Here is a 21,576-nt window from a genome sequence, read left to right as displayed (position 1 = left end):
ACGCACACTTTACACCTATAAGTCATGTACGGGGAAAACGGGGTGTTACATGCATGCTAATTAAAGACAAGAATTGGAGTCAGCATGCTTGTATGATAATGTTTAAAAACAGCATTCGAAAAACACTTTGTTGTATCATATTATTGTAATCCATTATGTAATGGTCATGTGTAAACGTTATATTTTTTATTATCATTACTTGATAATCTACGTTATATCTTTTAAACCTTTGTAGATAAAATAAAGGTTATAGTTTGTTTTAAAAACGAATGCAGTCTTTGAAAAACGTCTCATATAGAGGTCAAAACCTCGCAATGAAACCAATTAATATGAAACATTTATAATCAATATGAACGGGGCATTTCAACGAAATCCCAAAATTAGTATATTAGCCGGTAGTTGAGAGTGAAATAGCCTGCAGCTCCTATTCTTCCGAATCAAGGTAAACCTTCTTACCTTATCCAGTTCAACTTGGGCTTTACGGTCAAGTAACCTCCTCATCTTGCCACTTATCAAAGATCCATCGTACTAATAACCGAGTTTGATGAGCGAATACATTCAATGGAATTTGTGCAACTATTGTGTAATTTCTTGCAAGCGAATCTGTGAACCCGAAAATAAAAGGAAAAATCGCAAATAAAAGAAATGGAAAGATTAATTGAAATCCCATGAGAAATATGTGAACATTGTGATTTTCATTTTCATACGTAATAAATACTGAGTGAGTAATGTATATGTGTAGGACTTTTAAATGTGTTACTCCACTACAACAACTGATTCTTCTGCATAAACCAGCGAATTTGCGAGTCTTAAGCTAATTATCATATTATTTTAAAAATAATAATCAATGCATATAATCGAAAAGCTCGTATAGACTCAAGAGTTTGTTCGAGCTCTACTGGTCGTCCCGTGATGTTGACAACTTTTGAAAGTTCTTTCGAGTTTAAGAGTCCGTGGTGTTGACAAATTTTAAAAGTGATTTTGAGTGGCGTTAGTAACTTAACGTCTATAAATTTTTTTTATATTGTAACAAAATCATATTTATATTGTAACAGTTATTCAGATTGCTGGGCTTGATATATTGCATACAATTACAAAATATGATATATAGTTGCGGCACTCTTATATATGAGATAAAATGAAAATATAATATCATACTTATAATTCGTAATGAATAATAATATTAGGTACAAAGAATGACAAGTGTATTATGCATCAACCTTAAACTTTACTTGAACATATATATATATATATATATATATATATTGATTGTATTTAAGGGAAGTTTAATTATGAAAATTTCATATAAACATGGATTAATTATGAAAATTGTTAAACGAAAATGTAAAGGTAAAGATTATGGTGAGTGTAACCGTTCAACACGTTTGGATTTTGTATTATGATGATTAACTCATGATGGTGGTAAATTATAAATAAACTAGTAAGGTTCGTGGCCGTGCAAATGCACGGCCCACGCTACATACTATGATTAATAAATTAATACATACGACCTGAATCTAGAGGCGACCTGAATCTAGAGGCGTACTTCATAGTACGCTTTAATAAATTTGTGCGCACAATCTGAATGTAGAGGCATACTTCAATGTTCTTGAATGTTAAGGAATTAAGTAGTCATAAGGTGTTTGTATGTCTGGCATATAGATCTTCCAACGGCTTCAACATCTCACGCCTTATTGATCCAAGACGACAGTTAATTTCCTAGATTTGACATGCAGGGGGGAGTAGGATAAAGAAAACCTTACTTTACCACCTTGGGCATGTGCTTCCTCAATTATCTTCATTGCAATCATACGATCTGATGCATAAAATTCAAGTTATATGATTGAGGTATTTAACTAAGGATTTAAAAAATCATTGATACTGCGTCTCTTTCAAACAAACTACTTGTATGTTCATGCAAAATAACTGAGTGATGATAACAAAACAAATTTATTTGTAAATCTAAAGCAAAAGATAAGAAGAAAAACTAACAATTCAGGGAATTTATTTGGTGATAGTTGCATAGTCTGGTAAGGCTATTTTGCGTAGTCGGAATAACAAAATTGTATCGAAATTTAGGTGTCATATTTCGGCACATAAATAATAAAAAAGACCCCTAATTATTGTTGATTACCTATGTAACTCCTCAATTACATCGAACCTAAAGCAGCCCGAACTCTATATACATAATTAAAAAATCAAATCAAATAACAACAAACAAACAAAAAGACCTAAGAAATGATAATTTGCACAATAAGTAGTCGAATTACGAATTATGATCAAAAGTAGTCACGAAATAACGGATCGTCAAAGAGAAAAATTATTTACATTTCACATGTCACGATTGATTTCCCTAGTACGGAGAAAAGGGGTGTGAAGCAAATGTACCCGGTAAGCGGAACGTGAGCCAAAACTACACATGCCGTAAGAAGCTGATGCATACCTATATCAGCTGTCAGCTGCTTGTCAGTTAGGAGAAAAAGGTTCAAACTCAAATTGGAAGTAAAATAAACTTAAATTTAAACGACAACGAACCTAAAGAAGGTTGATGGAATGGTGTTGGTGGTGATGTAAAGGGATACACCACCCACTCTGAACATCAATCAACGAATTGATTGGCAACCGACTGTGTTCATCAACCGAATGCCTTCAGAGTTCCTGAATTTCCTTATTAGATTAAGCATCTGAACCGAAGAAAAACGAGATTAATCACGATAAGTAACCCTAACTCGATCACCTAAATCTCCCTTCAGTACCACAAAGGCAACTCAACAACTCAAGTACAAATATAAAACATATGTTATAGCCATCAACAGGCGCTAACCCCTGAGCTAGAACGTCATGAAATTATACAAAGAGACACCAAATTCAGTGAACCACAACAAGAACTACAAATAAACTCTATCAATTGATGACCTAAATCTCCCCTCGTCATTAATCATTTAAAAGATAACTGAAGAAGGCAATCTAACTACAAATATAAAACATATGATATAGTCAGTAACAATGACTAACCCCTGCTATGTATCATAGTAAAACGCTAGAAATAGATACAAAAATCAGAGTATTACAACAATTCAATGATCCACAATCAAAATAAAGAGGCAACAATAAAAAAAAATACCCAATTTCATATAATCGATAATCAAAGAGACAATAGAAAAAAGATATAACTAATTCTGTAGAGTTAACATTAACAATCAAATTAATAAAGAAAAAAAAATTAATAGACACAAGGGAAAAAGAAATACCCAATTCAATTTTTAATGTTGCGGAAGAAGAAGTGCACGAAAGGTAGTGAAGGAGAAGCCGATTTGAATTCAGATTAGTTGCTGTCATTTGTAAAGGAGAACCACGTTCGAGAAGCGAGGGAAACAAGCAGGTGGTGGCAGGTCATGAGGACTTGGAGAAGCAGGAGGTGGCACTTTGAAATACCCTAAACGTGTAACGTTAGAGATGATAGGATTTGCTGGTTAAATTGGAGACGGTTTAGCGAGAGGACAAAATGTGTCATTCAAATAAAGCAAGCGTACACAGGAAGGCAGTTTTAGGGAAGATATTTTCTCACGTGAATGGCCATGGAATTACCATTATACCACTTGCCGCTTAGGTAGATTCGAACCTTGAAGCTTCTGAACAAATTAGTAATAGGATTTTTACCAAGTAGCTGGGTGGTAGACGACAAAAGTGTACAGTAAACAAATGCTCCTTTTTATGAGTACGTAGATATAATAAATATAATGTAATAATAGGCCACATATTGTTGAATTGTGAACTCATAAATGAGAATCTTTATATTTTTTCGTACTACGCTAAGATATACACATACCAGATTGATTGTACACATAATTTGTATAATAACTGATAATATAATAATCATTTAAAGAAGAGATTTGGAAATTAATACAATAATATATATATATATATATATATAATATCAAGTTAGAACTTTTTTAGTGTAAGAACTCTAGGAACTCCAAAATACACTGAAATTCGAGCAAAAAAAAGTGACGGACGAGCAAAAAATAAGGAATTCGAGCATAAAACAAGGAATTCGAGCAAAAAAACACAGGCAAGCAAATTTTTTTTGTTCGAATTACGAAAATGTAGAACACAAAATTGTTCGAATTTCAATTTTTTTGTTCGAATTTCACGTGTTTTACAAATTTTTGTTCGAATTTGAAGAATGTAGAACACAAAATTGTTCGAATTTCACCAGTTTTGTTCGAATTTCACTTTTTTGTTCGCCCGCCATTTTATTTTTGTTTGACTTTCACCATTTTTGTTCGAATTTCACCATTTTTGTTTGCCCGCCCCTTTTTTGTTCGAATTTCAGTGTATTTTGGTGTTTTTTGGAGTTCTCAGGGTTCTCATACAAAAAAAAATCTCATTTGATCCCTTTACTATATATATATATATATATATATATATATATATATATATATATATATATATATATATATATATATATATATATATATATATATATATATATTCATATTCATATAACCTCTAAAATGATGATGTTATCATTACACTAATTATCTTCTAATTTTCATAATGATGATGTCATTATTTTTTTATATATTAATTCTATTATAAAATTAATTATAATTAAAAAATGATACAAAATCAAATAAATAAATACCCAAAATATATAAATACCTCAATGACTATATGTACAAACTTTTTAACAAATAAGACAATCTTTTACAAAATAACTCATGAACACATGTACAAACTTTGAAGCATATTTTACAACCTTCATATAATAATTGTATTTTAAGTTTTAAAAAATTTTCAAGAAACATTTGTTATTACTAATTATTATTGTTAAGAATATAAATGCTCAAATTTTAAGCAAACTTTATTATTATTATTATTACTATACTATCTAAAAGACAAAACCATGTAGCACTATTCATCAATAGTAACCAGGGGTATTTTCGTTATTTCACCTTTTTTTGTCTCCAACGATAAAAGAAGCAACTTTCGTAAAAGAACAAACCCTTCAACGTTACCAAAAGATGTCGAAAAAAATTCTTTTTTACAAAAAAATAAACTACCTTTTTTTTTTTCCTCCACGATAAAAGAGGTAACTTTCATAAAAGGAACAACCCTTCAATGCTACCAAAAGATGTCGAAAAACATTCTTTTTTACAAAATAGATCAACCAACTTTAAAAAAAAGGAACACTAAAAGAAGCAACTTTCACAAAAGGAACAACCCTTCAATGTTAGATGTCGAAAAAAATTCTTTTTTACAAAATAGATAAAAAAAAAAAATTTTAACTCGCATTCAAAACGGAGCCCCCGGCGCGAAGCGAGAGCTCCACAACTAGTTATTATATTATTATTATTATTATTATTATTATTATTATTAAAATATGAGTTCTCTTTACAGGATTAATTACGTTACATATGTATCCGAACTACATGTCTCAATAAAAAATTGTAATGTAGGTTTTTATGACATGAAAAACAGTAATTGTGATGAAAATTGAAAGATAGTGGTTAGAGAATGAATGTAGTTCATTTATTATGACCAAGTTAAGTAAATCAATATGTTTGTAAAAACAACGACAAGTTTCTTAGTCAGAATCTGTAGTTCCACGGGTCATTAAACTAAATGACTTTAACATTTACATTCACTTAATACCTAAAACATATCATTAAACTGTTTCGTTTAAACAAACTCACGATTCCACGAGTCGTTTCACTAGTGTTATGAGTAATTCTCTTTTGATAGCAATTTAGAACAAATTGTTCTACTTTCGAATGACAATTTATGGATGGAATAAAAAACGTATACATATTGTATGAATCTCATATAATTAAGGAATATTATATAATTTATAATTATAATTATATTTAATTGATATTTATAAATATCGAAGGCATGTGGCAAAATTTAATATGGTGGTGACATTTGACAGATATGCACAAGATTTATAATAGCGTACGTATATATGTATAGATGGATAGATAAATTTGTATAATAACTAAGGGTGTGTGTTGATTGAATGTTGGTTAATGGACTAAACGACAAAGTTAAGTATGATGCTTAACCAAAGAATATGTTTTGATGATGACACATACATATGCATAAGTGATGATCGACATCTTAACATAAAACACGCAAGGTCGCTAATCCATACTTGATCCTGCAAATGACCAAGTCAAACAAAACTTAATGAATGAAAATAAAGGTCAGCAAAGCACACGGTCAAAGTACGGTCGACCGCATACCCAGCCGTAGAAGTCCAAACTAAATTGCAACGCAGTTTTGTGAAAACAAGTTGCACGGTCGCCACCACGGTCAACCGCAGTGCAACCGCAGTGCAACCGCTATTTTCTCTGTCACCATTTTTGACCAAATTTAGTTTGACTAGTTCCCGACATCTATAATTCATGAAACCTTTCTCAACATGCTTAGAATAGATGCCCTCTCCATACTCAATTGAGTTTTGGTCATAAAAACACTAATCTTGGTTAATTACGCTTAATTACATCTTAATGATAAAATAATCAAGTTTAGACATAACACATAAGTGTCAATCAACAGCTTGTGATCTTAAAACTTATCTAGATATCCTTTGTATGATCACCAAGTACCAACACATTTAAGCTAATGTCACTATAACATTAATTACAATCAAAGATGAATTAGTGATTAATTAAGACTAAATGAAGAACAACGCTTTCAAGTGTAACTAGTAAAGACTTGTAATCCTAGAATACACTTAGATATATTTAGGATGGTCACCAAGTCCTAACTCGAGATTGCTCTTCCCTTGTGCATGTGTTGGACATTAATGTGTGCTTACACATTAATCATGCAATATGTTATATTGCAAGTAAGCTTATTAAAAGCTTAAACTATAGTGTTGTGCAAATATCTATGTAACGACCCTGGATTTTTCATCTTATATTATTGATATTTATTATTAATACTTGCGTTGTACTAAATATATTCTTATACAATTTGACTTTCCATGTCCCGACTTGTCTTTTTGACACGTGCTTTTCACGAATAATATTTCGAATATTATTTACGTTCATGATTAATTACTATTAATTATTTCTAATTAACTAATGTAAGTAATTAATTACTTGGGCTTGTTACTAAGTTGTTGCATACTTATACATGGGCTTTTGTTATTGGATTTGAACTATCAAAGCCCACCCTACATCACTTAATGGACTACTTAATGAGCTCATCTTTATGCTAATGATACATTAAGCTAAACAAGGATTAATTAAGTTAAGTGAGGAGAAAAATGTTTCAAGCATGCATGATCCCTTTCCCATGCATTTAACCTTATACACCTTCCTAGCAATCACCACTCTCCCACACATGAAAGCACCATGTTGACTACCCCTTTTGGAGGCCAAAACCATCGGCCTTTTTGTTGGTGGGGAGGGAGTTCAATTTTTTTTTTTTGTTACTTATATTCTTGTATTGAACTTCATTTTTCACACATCTTTCTTACATACTTTCTCTCTAAACTTTTCTCTCAAATTTGTAAGTAAAATTTATTTTTCTTTCTTCTTTTTCCTTTAAAATCACCAAGTATCATCATCATGTTATTTACTAGTTTGTTGTTTGTTGTTAAAGATCAAACTTTCTAGTTTGTATCTTCATGGATCTTGCTTCTTCCATCCTTTGTTTTGATGAAGAACCAAGAACAAGGATCTAAGCTTGTTAGCTTATGGTTCTACACTTGAGATATTATAAAGATCTAAAGTTCATAAGCTTTAAGATCTTACTTGTGTTTATGTTTTGTAAACTTAAGGTTTATTTTCTTAAGATCCAAGCTTTGGCTTGAATCTTCTTAAGTATGAAACAAACATGAACTTATTAATTGTAACTTTAGTTTATTTCTTTCTTTTGTAAGTATTTTAATTAGTGATTTATTTAATTTTGGTCAAGTATTACTAGTTAAACTTGATCTCATTTTTCTTGGAACTAAAGTTTAAACTTTGTAAGTTCAAGAACATGGAAGTTTAACTTTCTAGTTATAACTTCATACACTTATGTTAGATCTAAGTTTCTATAGCTTATGGTCTTTCAATTTTGTCTAAAACAAAATCTTATAAGCTTATATATACATTCTACAAGATTAAAATCTAAGTTTCATAACTTATGGTTTTATTAAAGTAAAGATCCAAGTTCCATAACTTAGGGTTTAACTTAAGAATACTAGATCTAGACTTTCTAGTCTAGGATCTTCAAGATCTAACTAAGATCTAAGTTCTACAACTTAAGATCTTGTTTATTTAGTTTGCATTCAAGTTTATAGCTTAATATTACTATTAGAACTCATGTATGTGTCGGATCTAAGATCTTGATGTAACTTTGGTTCATCAAACTTCTTACAACCCTTAAATGAGTTGTGCTATTTATCTTAGACATACACTAGTGTCACGATGGTCAAAAATTGGTAAAGATGATGCAAACACATCAACGAGTTGTACACTTGAAGCTATAAGCATCAAGGATGAGAACTGTGATGAGCATCAAACACCAAGAATCCACCGGAGCACTTTGCTTAATGTTTTCTGGATCTGATCAGGCTACTGGTGTAGTGACCCGAACTTTTCCATGTTTATATATATTAATTGAGATTGATATTTACATGATTAAATGTTTCCAACATGTTAAGTAATCAAACTTGTTAAGACTTGATTAATTGAAATATGTTTCATATACACAATTGACCACCCGAGTTGACCGGTGATTCACGAACGTTAAAACTTGTAAAAACTATATGATGACATATATATGGATATATATATATATATATAGTTAACATGATACTATGATAAGTAAACATATCATTAAGTATATTAACAATGAACTACATATGTAAAAACAAGACTACTAACTTAATGATTTTTAAACGAGACATATATGTAACGATTATCGTTGTAAAGACATTTAATGTATATATATATCATATTAAGAGATATTCATACATGATAATATCATGATAATATAATAATTTAAAATCTCATTTGATATTATAAACATTGGGTTAACAACATTTAACAAGATCGTTAACCTAAAGGTTTCAAAACAACACTTACATGTAACGACTAACGATGACTTAACGACTCAGTTAAAATGTATATACATGTAGTGTTTTAATATGTATTTATACACTTTTGAAAGACTTCAATACACTTATCAAAATACTTCTACTTAACAAAAATGCTTACAATTACATCCTCGTTCAGTTTCTTCAACAATTCTACTCGTATGCACCCGTATTCGTACTCGTACAATACACAGCTTTTAGATGTATGTACTATTGGTATATACACTCCAATTGTAGAAACCCGAACTAATCCTCCCGGATGGAATCTTCAACAGTTGGTCCCATTGCGATGATCGACTCCAAATAATGTCCTTAACATGAGCAAATGCACAGCGGAAGTCTTAATTTGTACCTGAGAATAACATGCTTTAAAAAGTCAACATAAAGTTGGTGAGATATATAGGTTTGATGCTAGCAGCGTTATAACTATGGACCACAAGATTTCAAGTTTATAAACATAATACACTCGCAAGTGTATGAAAAGCATTCTAAGTAGTGGGCACCCGGTAACTAGCCTTAACAAGAGTGTGTACCCCTGAGTTATAATAATATGTGCACCGAATCAAGTGCGTTCCGTTAACCTCGAAGTACTAAACACCCGTTCTTCTAGTTTAGTAGTGACTAGAACAACATCTGGGTGGGGGTGTAAAACCCGATAGATCTATCTTTAGGATTCGCGCCTACCAGTTCATAAACCAATAGTTAAAGTTACCAAGCTAGGGGATTTTTGATTCAAACCCATGTAGAACGTAATTTTAGTCACTTGTGTCCATAACGTAAATCATTTATAAAAAATAGCGCATGTATTCTCAGCCCAAAAATATTTAAAGTTTAAAAGGGACTATATACTCACCTAATGTATTTTGTAGTAAAAATACATATAACATCATTGATCAAGTATAAGGTTGGCCTCGGATTCACGAACCTATATCATTTATATATTTATTAATTATTGTAATCGAACGATTCCATATATTATAATTTTATTTATTATGCAATTATTAATGTTATTATGTGATATGTACTAAATATATTCTTATTTAGCTATACATTTGGTGAAATAATGTATGTAGCAATTTGTATATTTTTATGATAATAATAATACTAGTAATTAGATTTTTAGCAATGATATTAGTATTAATAGTTTTGATCATAGTAATATAGGTAATGTTAGTTATGATAAAAGTAATGATATTAATGATAAGGTAAAATGTTAGTTTTTATAGAATATTATCTTTAATAATAATGTTACTTCCATTACTAATAATAATAACAATAATAATCATAATAATAATAATAATCCCAAATAAAAAGAAATTTGATAAATAACTACCTCTTCAAAAACAATTGCCTGCGCCAGGGTTTGAACCTACGACCAATAGCTTACCCGACCACTCCCTCAACCGTTAGGCTGTGCTTGATTATCTGTTTTAATACGCTTACCAGTTTATTTAGCCCGTAATTATTTTTGTCTAATTCATCTCCTTCCTCAATAACAAATCGACCCAAGACCCAAAACAAATTCCAAAATATGAACTGTGAGTTTAAGTGATTATATATGAAACAAAGATCAATTTATACTAAGTATTATATTAATTTGACAATCGAAATAAAAAAAAAATTGTTACCTGTTACGTTGCTGAAAGAAAAAAAAAATTAAAAATAAAAAAAATAAAACGTGATTTTGAAATCAAAACGTTTTGAGAGAAAAACTTCTACACGAAATAGATTGGAAATCCTATTTAGAAACTTTCTGCACCTTCGATTTAACATAAAACCCAAAAACGAGTTCGAATTTTCCCATGAACAACTCAATTGACTTTTTAGAAAAATACCTTTAACTTCAAAATTCGAATCCAATTTAATGATTTTGATTCTGAAAGTTTACAGGTAGTTTCAACAGACGATTACTAACACAATAGCAGTTTTAGATTTTGAAAATCGTTTAAAAACCAAGCCTCTGCAAATAGCAATACACGAACAGGACACTCGACTTTTTATTAAATTTAATTGGATTTAATTCTTCCTCACTTAATTACATTCAGATTGTATTCTGTGATTAGTAGTGATATTTGAAGTTTTTAACTGGTTTTTCCCAAGCCTATAAACTCGATGTGTATATATAGAAGGATTTAATTCTATTGACAGTCAAGACATAAAAAAAATAAATGATAAATAAATAATAATAATAATAAAAATAAGAAAAATTTGAGAGTGATAGGCAACGAATTTTTGGCCATATTGTGAAATTGATTCTTTCATTGGTACGTTTTAAGAGCTAGCAAACAATTTCCATAAAGTTTGAAAATGATAGAAAACATATTATATACTTTATAAATGTATTTAATTGAACTTTCATAGATATATCTTCGGATAACCATTGCTATATATCGTTTATATTTATATCTGTAGTTTAAATATATACAGAAAATAGAATAATATTAATTATACAGCATTAGTATTTACTACCGATTTTAATAATGATAATTATCTATAATAACAATAATAACAATAATAATTATAAATAAACTAATAATAATAATATTAATATCAAGAAAAATGTTAATTATTAATAATAAGGTTATATATTAACATAAGTTGTATTATTATAATAATATTTATAATAAATTTAATAATTAACCTTCATAAGTTTGTTTTAAACTAGTTTAATAATAATCGAATAGATCTCATTTTAATAATCACACATATGTATATGTATATGTATATATATATTTACACATAATTGTTCATGAATCGTTAGGCTTGGTCAAGAGGGTAACTAATTATCCAAATATAGGTTTCAGACTTTCTAGACTCAAAATTAAGGTTTTTGCTTATCGTGTCAGAAACATATAGAGATTAGGGTTTAAATTTGGTCGGAAATTTCCGGGTCGTTACAGTACCCACCCGTTAAAGAAATTTCGTCCCCGAAATTTGAGTGAGGTCGTCTTGGCTAACAATAAAATTGTTTTTATGATAAATATGAATTGATAGAATAGAATTTTATTACCCTTGAGTATTAGGGATAAATCAATTCAATTATTAGATGAGTACGAATGAAGCTATCACAAAAGAGTGAGATGTGTAATTAGTGTTTCGTCAAATCTTTTGACATAGATAGGTTTGATTTCCAGAATTCAAGGGATTAAGGAAATCTTCTATTCAGAAAGAAAATGTATTCGCACGATTTATTAGTACACTGTTGGAGTTACAGAATAACAGAAATATCAGGTAAATATTTCTGTGATATGCTGAGAGATTAGATCGAATGTAAAAGTCGTGTAACATGGCATATGATGATGGTACTATGAATCATCACATTCCATTAGAAACTCGACATGACTCACTATAATATAATGAAGTTGATCAAGTTTCATTATATTATACTTAATTCATGTATCAGTTCCCAACACTACTTCAAAAACATTCATATTTTAAACTCGGAGATTTCAAAATTTAGAAACTAACACAGTTTCTTTTATATTGTAACGTAGATATTACGGAGAAATAAATATTCTCAGATAAGAGTACTTATGAAAATATCTTCAGTAATATTGAGGATATTTATAATGAAAGGCACGATGATATCGTAAATCTTCTATCATTGATGGATAACGAGGAAGATTTGTCTGCGAAGGTTTAGAATGAGGAGTAAGGTGTTTACTAATGATTTCAACAGGTACGGAATCATTTGGATCCTTTGAAGTCAAACTTATTCTTTGCAATTTGTCCACAGCCTCCTTCATACTTTGCTCAATTCATTTTTCAGTTCCCAACCTTCTCTTTTTCTGAGCTTTACCAACATACTGTACTTTATCGTTAAACTTTTGATTGTTAAAGTCGTTTACAGTTTTTGCTGCTTCATCAGCATTTCAAGAACTAGTTCATAATTCATGGTGTTTTTCAGAAACTTTACATTCAATGTATAAAGTTCTTTAGGGATAGACGTTATTATTTCCAAGATACTGATTGTTGATTTTTGTCAAAGGGATGACGATCTGCTGGTACATCTGCTGACGGTGTGGTGGGATATAAAAGGTTCTCTGGTAACGATGGCGGAAGAACAACGTGTATATATAATGAAGTTGTAATGAGAGTAGTCTTGCTGAGAAGTCGAAATGGGGCTGTGACAAAATTGGCTACTTGAAAAGGAATCGTATGGTTGTTTTTGCTAATGAATGATAAGGAATTCGACGCGAATAGGTTTTAACTATAACTTCGATTTCGAAAGTTTTTCAGGTGCATAACTGTATGCATGAATCTTTCTTCCATAGACGAGGTGCAGCTGGTTCAACTTCTCGACCGAGGTGTTTTCAAGAATCGTGAAAAGTTGTGGATGCGAATTGTAGTCGTCAAAATACGAATGAAGTTTAAAATAGAATCAAGTGGCAAACTTGAAGAATTATTTAGTTTCATATGTTATAATCAACATTTTAATTCATTTTAATTGTCCAAAGTTAGCAGTTCAATAGTCCGATAATTTCATATATAAATTAAATATATAATATTCGAATTAAATAATACGTATCGTGACCCGTGTACCGGTCTCGGTGTCGATCACAACTCAAAGTATATATATATTTTGGAATCAACTCCGACCCTGTATAGCCAACTCCCACCTTCACATATAGAGTGTCTACGGTTGTTCCGAAATATATATATAGATGGGTCGATATGATAAGTCGAAACCTTGCATACGTGTCCCGTTATTTAAAGTACGTAAAATAAATAAATATATATCATGACCCATGCACCATGTTGTCTCAGAATTAATCCGACGTATTGCGTACATGTGTCCCGACTTAAAATGCATAAAAGTAAATAACATAAATTAAATGACGATAAATAAAATTGCGAGAATATAAATTGCGATAAATTAAATGTTAATCAGTTAGCTGGGAACAGTTAGCCGGAACAGTTAGCGTGGATTCCTATCACAATTTCAATTAATTAATCCGTTTGTTTCTAACACTTTTTATTTTTGTCCAATGTTTTCTTCGTTATGCCACTTGTTGGATTCTGATAGGTCAAAATCCAAATATGAAATTTTAAATGGAAATGGTTATTCTGTGATGAATGTGTAGCGACCCCGACAAATCGTCAAATGACGGCGTCATCTACGTATGGTCCCATTACATGGTCGTAAGTCTTTATAACAAAGTTTGACCGAAAAGTATGTCGCATTCATTTCATAAATAAGGGTGTTTCAAAGTTTACAAAAGTAGTTTCCATAACTATTACATAACAATGTTTAAAGTTTGTATGAAACACGTGCGACACGATTAAAAGTAGTCAAAAAGACGCTCCACGTATGCAAGTATACTCGACATCCAATGCAAGTATCAAATAGTATGAGCGGAAGCATGTATCAACTAAGTTCAAGGACCTGAGAAAAACATAGAGAAACTGTCAACGAAAACGTTGGTGAAATCATAGGTTTAAATAAGTAATTGAGTAATAGTAAGTTGAACCACAAGATTTGCAACATCGATAAAGCCATAGTACATTCTAAAAGTTAATATTCACGAGCACCCAATTATCAAAGCTTAACGTTCCGTCCGTTGAATACCCCATCAATTAGTGCTAGAACAACACTGTTCCCGAAAATATATTTCATTCGTAAACGGTAGTGAACCGTTTGAATGAGGGTTTGTCAAACCCATATGGCCATATAACATAAGTTCTCGCTTACACCATCTGATGTAACTAATGATAATCGGATTGAGGATTTTCGTTCTAAACTCGTATGTAGAATGTTTGTTTTTCCCGTTCTTGTGTTCACTTAGTTCAAAAGAATCGTTTATGTTTTCTCATCCCAAAAGTAAGTTCAAAAGAGTAAAAAGTGGGACTATGATCTCACCTTGAGTGCACGAGTAGTAAAGTACTTCGACAAGTAAACGTGTGCAAAGAACAATGCTAGTCTTGACCTAAACAAATAGGTCGTATCAATAACGGTAAACACGATAGGTCAAAGATGTTCAATTAGTCCTATGGCTCGTTACGACTCGATTATTTAGCATGTGAAATCAAATTGTCAAGTTTCATGCAAGATACAAGTATATAAACAAGTTAGGAAGGTTGCATAATCATTTGGTTAAGTTTGACAAAAAGTCAAACCTCGGTCGGTCAAAGTCAACGAAAAAGTCAACACGTTCGGGTCGTGTCCCGAACTATTTTTCTGAGGTTTTTAATCATGTATGAGCATGTTAGGACAAGTTACATGTGAATCGGAGGTGCGTAGCATAGCAAACATTATTCAAAAATTGACCAAGTTAGACAGACCCAAATGGCGCGCCGCGCGGGTATATGGCGCGCCGCGCCATTACCTGTGCAGAGAATTCTGGCAGTTTTTAAGTTTTATGCACGAACCTAACTTCAAACAATCACCATTTATGATCCGCAAACAATCAAGACAAGTATCTTATACCGTTGGGAAGGTAATTTGACGAGGAAAACAACTAAACACATTTCATCAATCAATCTACCTATTACAACAACCAAAACCGCATCTAATGCTTAACATTAACCGCATACAAGTTCATAAATGCAATTCAATGATTCGGGCAACCAATTTACATGAATGATATGCCGTTTCGAAGGTAATCAAGCATACAATCCAACTAAACACTTACCAATAATAATCCATGGCATTCAATGCATCAAAAGTCCATTTCAAGTTCATCAAACCCTAACCCAAATTCACCAAAATCAATAATCAAGTTCATGAAGTTTTCTAAGGCAACCTACACATTAAATTGAAGCTAGTGATGCTAGTAACACAATTAAAACATCAACTTTTAACATCTAACAACATATGATCATCCAAAATTCAAGAACAACACACCAAAATTCAAGTTCATGCTAGTTACACTAAAACAACGAGATCGAGCATATAAATCATATATTCATGTTAGACTTGAGCCATAGACACTAATTAACACTTTTATAAGTTAAAAACATCAAGAACACAAAATCTAGTGATTTTAGAAAGTTACCCAAATGAGATGAAGTTGGTACCAAAATGAAGAGGATGAAGAGAGGATCACAAATATGTAGTTTATTTTGTTGTAAGCCTCCTAGATCGAATTTAGATGATGATTGAATGAATTTGGTAGATGGGTGTGTGTTCTTGCTAGAGAGAAAGAGAGAGAGATGGAGATGGTAATGAATGGGTGAAAGGGGTTTGACCCTTTGACCTAGTCAAGGGTTTGATCCCTTGTCAAGTTTAGTCCCTCAACTTTCGTTCGGGTGCGGGAATTACCTAAACGAGATAATTTAAAACGCGTATCAACGGGAGATGTTATAAACATATAACGGACTTTATATTAGTATAACGGAAAAGTAATTGGAAAAAGGCGGGATGTTACATTACCTACTCCTTAAAAGAAATTTCGTCCCGAAATTTAAGTAGGCGTAGTAGTCGTTGTTTCTTCCTCGAGGTCTTGCGTTTCCGAATTCACGAATAGATGAGGATACTTCCTTTGCATTTGATCTTGTCTTTCCCAAGTAAACTCGGGTCCTCTTTTGGCATTCCAACGAACCTTGACAATCGGAATTCGGCTTTGTTTCAATGTCTTGACGGAGGTGTCCACAATTTCAACCGGTTCCTCCACAAAATGAAGTTTGTCATCAATAGTAAGTTCTTCGAGAGGGATGACGATATCGGGTTCGGCAAGACACTTTTTCAAGTTAGATACATGGAAGGTAGGATGAACGGAGTTCAATTGAGGCGGAAGATCTAAACGATAAGCAACGGTTCCAATACGCTCCAAGATTTCGAAAGGACCAATATACCGCGGATTTAGCTTCCCGCGTTTCCCAAAACGGATTACACCCTTCCAAGGTGCGACTTTTAACATTACTCGGTCACCGACTTGAAATTCAAGATCGTTGCGTCGTTTGTCGGTATAGCTCTTTTGACGACTTCGGGCCGTCCTAAGCCTATCTCGGATTTGAACGATTTTCTCGGTGGTTTCGTGAATGAGTTCGGGTCCGGTGATTTGCACGTCGCCTACCTCGGCCCAACAAAGAGGTGAATGACATTTGCGGCCATATAGCGCTTCAAAAGGTGCGGCTTTAATACTCGCGTGATAACTATTGTTGTAAGAGAACTCGGCGAGAGGTAAGTGCTTGTCCCAAGCTTTTCCGAAATCAACCACGCAAGCTCGTAACATGTCCTCTAAGGTTTGAATTGTACGTTCGCTTTGTCCATCGGTTTGAGGATGATATGCGGTGCTCATGTCTAAACGCGTTCCCAACGCTTCTTGCAATGTACGCCAAAATCTAGAAACGAAACGGCCATCTCGGTCGGAGATAATCGATAAAGGTACACCGTGTCGGGCTACGATCTCCTTAATGTAAAGTTGTGCAAGTTTCTCCATTTTGTCCGTTTCTTTCATGGCAAGGAAGTGTGCGGATTTGGTGAGACGGTCAACAATAACCCAAATGGTATCATAACCGCCCGTCGTTTTTGGTAGCTTGGTGATAAAATCCATCGTTATCCTTTCCCACTTCCATTGCGGGATCTCGGGTTGTTGAAGTAGTCCGGACGGTCTTTGGTGTTCGGCTTTGACTTTGGAACATGTCAAACACTTGGAAACATAAGTAGCTACGTCCCTTTTGATGTTCGGCCACCAATATAGTTGTTTAAGGTCGTGGTACATCTTATTGGCACCGGGGTGAATCGAGTATCGTGACTTATGGGCTTCATCTAAAATAAGGCTTCGTAGGTCCCCATAACTAGGCACCCAAATCCTTCCGGCGTAATATCGGAGTCCGGTCTCCCTAATTTCGAATCGAGAGACGAGAATGTTCAAGAGCTCGTGTGAAAGGTTTTCATCCTTGAGAGCCTCATCTTGGGCTACCCGAATTTGGCTATTAAGGTTTGTGTGGATGGTGATGTTTAAGGCTCGGACACGAAGAGGCACCGCTCTTTCTTTTCGACTTAAAGCATCGGCTACTACATTTGCCTTCCCGGGATGGTAACGAAGCTCGCAATCGTAATCGTTTAAGGTTTCAATCCACCTTCGTTGTCTCATGTTTAGTTGCTTTTGATCGAAAATGTGTTGGAGGCTTTTGTGGTCGGTAAAGATAGTACTCTTGGTTCCATAAAGATAGTGTCTCCACATTTTAAGTGCAAAGACAACGGCTCCGAGTTCGAGATTATGTGTCGTATAGTTTCGTTCATGAATTTTTAGTTGTCGAGAAGCATAAGCAATGACTTTCGTTCGTTGCATCAATACACACCCAAAACCATGTTTCGAGGCATCACAATATACAACAAAGTCATCATTGCCTTCGGGAAGTGACAAGATAGGAGCGGTGGTTAGCTTCGTTTTCAAGATTTGGAATGCGGATTCATGTTCGGTCGCCCAAATGAATTTCTTTCCCTTGTGAGTCAATGCGGTTAGAGGACGTGCAACCAAAGAGAAGTTTTCGATGAATCTACGATAGTACCCGGCGAGACCCAAGAATTGACGAATGTGAGTAGGAGTAGTAGGAGTCTCCCATTTGCTAATGGCTTCGATTTTCGTTGGATCGACTTTAATACCTTGGTCACTTACAACATGACCAAGAAATTGAACTTCCTTTAACCAAAATTCACACTTGGAGAATTTGGCATAGAGTTGTTCTTGTCTTAAAAGTTCAAGCACAAGTCGGAGATGTTGTTCGTGCTCTTCTTCATTTTTAGAATAGATCAATATGTCATCGATGAACACAATAACGAATTTATCGAGATACGGTTTGCACACGCGGTTCATAAGATCCATGAACACCGCCGGTGCGTTAGTGAGACCAAATGGCATGACAAGGAATTCATAACTACCATAACGAGTTCGGAAAGCGGTTTTGGAGACATCTTCCCCCTTAACCCTCAATTGATGATAACCCGAGCGGAGATCGATTTTCGAATATACACAAGACCCTTGTAGTTGATCAAAGAGGTCATCGATGCGAGGAAGAGGATATCGGTTCTTAACCGTCAATTTATTTAGTTCATGATAATCAATGCACATTCGTAGGGATCCGTCTTTCTTTTTAACAAACAAAATCGGAGCGCCCCAAGGTGAATGGCTAGGTTGGATAAAACCACGATCAAGTAGTTCTTGGATTTGACTTTGCAATTCTTGCATTTCAGATGGAGCGAGTCTATATGGTGCACGCGCTACGGGTGCAGCTCCCGGAATAAGATCGATTTGGAATTCAACCGGTCGATGAGGCGGAAGACCCGGCAATTCGTCGGGAAATACATCGGAATAGTCACTAACAATTGGCACATCATCGATGTGCTTCTCATCGGACTCGACTTTCTTAATGTGAGCAAGGATCGTAAAACAACCCTTACGGAGTAGTTTTCTAACTTTAATACTCGAAACGAGGTTGAGTCCGGTGCAACTCTTATCGCCATAGACGATCAAAGGTTCACCATTCTCGATAGGAATTCGGATTGCGTTAAGATCACAAAGAATGTGAGATTTCGTTTTGACTAACCAATTCATACCGATTATTACATCAAAGCTTCCTAGTTCCATGGGTATCAAGTCAATTTCAAATTCCTTACCCAAAATGTTCAAAGTACACCCCCGGTAATATGTGTCGGCACTTAAGAGTTTTCCGTCGGCCACTTCGATAGAATAAGTAGTATCTAAGGGGTGTGGTGGAGTGCAAAGGGTAGGAGCCAAAGTCTTAGACACAAAACATTTATCGGCACCCGAATCGAATAAACAAGTAACATAAGTGTTGTTGAGAAGAAACGTACCCGTGACTAGTTCATTGTCATCTCGGGCTTCCTCGGTGTTGATGTTAAAGGCTCGGCCTCGGTTGTTGGGGTTGGTTTTCTTTTTCGGGCATTCGTTCTTATAATGGCCCGTTTGGCCACATTCGTAACAAGTGACCGTTTTTGGACGATTGGGCCCCTTTCGAGCGACGGGGGCGGTGCTTGTGCAATTGTTGGCCCTATGACCAACTCCTTGGCAACGGTGACAAATTAGCTTGTTACATTCGCCGTAATGATGTTTGTGGCACTTGTTGCACAAAGGTAAGTTTCCGACATAACCCTTCTTGCCGTCGTTGTTGAAGGGCTTTTTGGTGAAGGTGTTGTTGTTGTAGTCAGTTGATGGAGTGGCTTCCCATTTCCTTTTGTTGCCACCCGACTTGTCCTCGGCCTTAGGAGCCGGCACTACGATTTCGTCAACCGTTTCGATTAATTGACGAGCCATGTTCATAGCGGCTTGATGAGTAGCGGGTTTGGATGACATCACCCCTTGTTTGATGCTTTTTGGAAGACCGAGCATGTAGAGCTCAATCCTTTGAGATTCGGGGTTAACAAGATTAGGACACATCAAGGATAGTTCGGCGAAGCGTTGATTATAAGCTTTAAGATCGTTTCCGACCGCTTTCAAAGCTCTTAGTTCTTCCTCGAGCTTTCGGGTTTCTTCGCGCGGAAAGTATTCGACAATCATCTTTTCCTTCAAATCGGCCTAAGAGAGGGCATGAGCTTCATCGGTACCCACCGATTGAACATAGGTGTTCCACCAGGTGAGAGCAACACCGGAGAACGTGTGGGTGGAGTATTTGACCTTGTCTTGATCCCGACAACCGCTTATGCTAAAGACGGCCTCAGTTTGTTCAAACCAACGAGTAAGCACAACCGGTCCACCGGTTCCATCATAAGTGTGAGGTTTGCACCCCATGAAAGCTTTGTAGGAGCATCCCTCGTTTGAGTTACCGGCCCCATTGTTGTTGTTGTTGTTGTGGTTGTTGTTATTGTTATTGTTGTTGGAAGAGTGACCGGCCATGGCCGCATCTACGGCGGTAGCTATCATCCGTTCGAGAGCTTGTTCGGGAGTTTCGTTGCGGCGTACGCGACGAGGAGCCATTGTTCCTTCAAAACAAAAGAATACCGTTGGTTAGTATTCTAAATAATACTAACCGTGATATGGGATAAAGATAGAGAGAAAATTATCCTTGACCCGCCTTAAATTCTTTATGTCATAATGTCGGTGTGTTCATATGAGTCACCGTAATATAATTTCCGGGAATTATATTACCCTAATTCATATGTGCATTCGACATTACATCATATAGTCAAGGTGGCGTGTCAATTAAATTATACAACGCAAGATTTAGATAGGATAAGAGTAGATATGAGTAAGAGAGTTCGAGTATAAATGCACAAATAGTCAAGTAATTCCTACGTCAAGTCTATATGCCGGTTGTAGTCTAGACTCACCAATGTACCCTAAGACTCGGGGTTGACACCAATGAACTCTAAATCCCTACAACCAAAGCTCTGATACCACTTGTAGCGACCCCGACAAATCGTCAAATGACGGCGTCATCTACGTATGGTCCCATTACATGGTCGTAAGTCTTTATAACAAAGTTTGACCGAAAAGTATGTCGCATTCATTTCATAAATAAGGGTGTTTCAAAGTTTACAAAAGTAGTTTCCATAACTAGTACATAACAATGTT

The 21,576-nt window shown here is 34.2% G+C and overlaps 1 long non-coding RNA gene across 1 annotated transcript; it reads right to left on the bottom strand.

The window, feature by feature from the left end:
- Window positions 1-1,529: 1,529 nt before the first annotated feature.
- On the bottom strand, window positions 1,530-3,485 carry LOC139877558 (uncharacterized). Its single transcript, XR_011768665.1, has 4 exons — window positions 3,252-3,485; window positions 2,536-2,684; window positions 2,389-2,452; window positions 1,530-1,816 (listed from the first exon to the last, which is right to left on the bottom strand). It is a non-coding gene; the product is annotated as an uncharacterized lncRNA (long non-coding RNA).
- Between the last annotated feature and the right edge of the window lie 18,091 nt (window positions 3,486-21,576).

This window comes from Rutidosis leptorrhynchoides, chromosome 11 (genome assembly GCF_046630445.1).
Source record: "Rutidosis leptorrhynchoides isolate AG116_Rl617_1_P2 chromosome 11, CSIRO_AGI_Rlap_v1, whole genome shotgun sequence".
In the NCBI taxonomy this organism is placed as follows: domain Eukaryota; kingdom Viridiplantae; phylum Streptophyta; class Magnoliopsida; order Asterales; family Asteraceae; genus Rutidosis; species Rutidosis leptorrhynchoides.
Note: the sequence above shows the minus strand (reverse complement) of the source record. Positions and strands in the feature narration are given on the sequence as shown.